We start from the raw sequence: 1,501 nt of genomic DNA, 5'->3' as shown, positions 1-1,501 counted from the left end.
AAAAATAAAAGAGTAAATCTTAATAAAATATTTGGAAGAATATACATATCATTGCAGTGTATGTGCAGGTGTGTGTGTCTATGTATGTGTGTCTGTGGTGTTCACAGAAGCTGATAATAGTTTTGATGTTTGGAATTACACCATGAGATTAAGGATAACATCTTCTCTAAAATGCAAATGCTTAGCAAGGTAATTCCTCATACATTCATGGTGATACCTAAGTAATCTAGTGCACTTAAAGTGCTCTGGAATAATGCCTGGAGCACGTTAGGGGCTTAAGAAATGTTAGACAGTGTTAGAATATATAAAATTGTAATTAATGTCAGTTGTGAGAAAATGTATTATCTGATATCAGTAACCAATGCATGAATCGTCTGCTATAATTCTACACAAATGTTTACTGTGATTTAGATCATTCTCTAAGGTACTATCTGGTTCCCCTGAGTTTTAGCATTAGGTTGGATTTAAAATCCTAGCTACACCATTTACCAGCTGGGTAAACTTGGGCAGCTTTTTAAGTTTTTCTGATTACCACTGTGTTCATCCCATAAGAGAGACTATGTGTATTAAACAGCAACACCATGAGCATTAAGTAACAAAGAATGGTACAGTGTAAATGGAGTGCCCCAGGGGTTCCATAAGTAATAGCTATTAATAATGCTATTAATATTACTAATGGCAAAACATCTTGTCTCCAGTGAAAGTGCATCATACTTTTTAATTTATTTATTTGTCAAATAAATAAGGGTAGTTTTTAACCCAAATATGATGCAATTTAAAGCTTGTGAAAAGTATGATCTACGCATTGGACTTTTTTTTATATTTCTATCCACAGAGACCACAGGAGAGGTCCATAAAAGGTTTTGATAAACACTTGGTGTTTTTAAATTTTTTTAAACAGGGGCCATGATAATCTTCTCTGTATCATTCTAATTTTAGTATATGTGCTGCCAAAATGCTTTTTACCTAAAACTTTTCTCTATGATTTGACAAATGTGCATAAGACTTTGTAATCTACCTCATGAAATCTTCACTTTGCTTGAGAGCACAGAGGTGAAGTCTCTTAGTCTTGAATCTCAGCCAGCATATGAAAAAAATCTCTAACATATCTGACTTATGGTTAGAAAACTTCCCTTTCAATGTTTTCATAATGTTGGACTACTACTTCTCAGTCTGTTCCTTTGTCATAGACATAGCTCCATTTTTGAAAGATTGTTATATTTGGAAAAATTATGATTCCTCATAACTACTTCCCTTTGGCCAAAATGTATCACTTTGTATGTATTCCCTTACCACATTGCATCTTGCATCTTCTTTTTGCATGTCTTTCTTTCCCACTAGACTTGGATCATTTTGAAGGTAAGAAGCAAGGACAGCACCAATTCTGTTCCCAAACCATACAACATACAACAACTGTTAAGTAATTTCATTGATTGACTGAACAAAGGATTTTTCTTTCTGAGGCCACATATAAGAGTTAACTCCTTGTTTTGCATGATAG

General features: G+C 33.7%; 1 non-coding gene across 1 annotated transcript; it reads right to left on the bottom strand.

The window, feature by feature from the left end:
* Window positions 1-856: 856 nt before the first annotated feature.
* Window positions 857-959, bottom strand: LOC123633709. The gene has a single exon (XR_006733727.1). It is a non-coding gene; the product is annotated as a U6 spliceosomal RNA (small nuclear RNA).
* Between the last annotated feature and the right edge of the window lie 542 nt (window positions 960-1,501).

This window comes from Lemur catta, chromosome 2 (assembly GCF_020740605.2).
Source record: "Lemur catta isolate mLemCat1 chromosome 2, mLemCat1.pri, whole genome shotgun sequence".
Taxonomy (NCBI): Eukaryota; Metazoa; Chordata; class Mammalia; order Primates; family Lemuridae; genus Lemur; species Lemur catta.
Note: the sequence above shows the minus strand (reverse complement) of the source record. Positions and strands in the feature narration are given on the sequence as shown.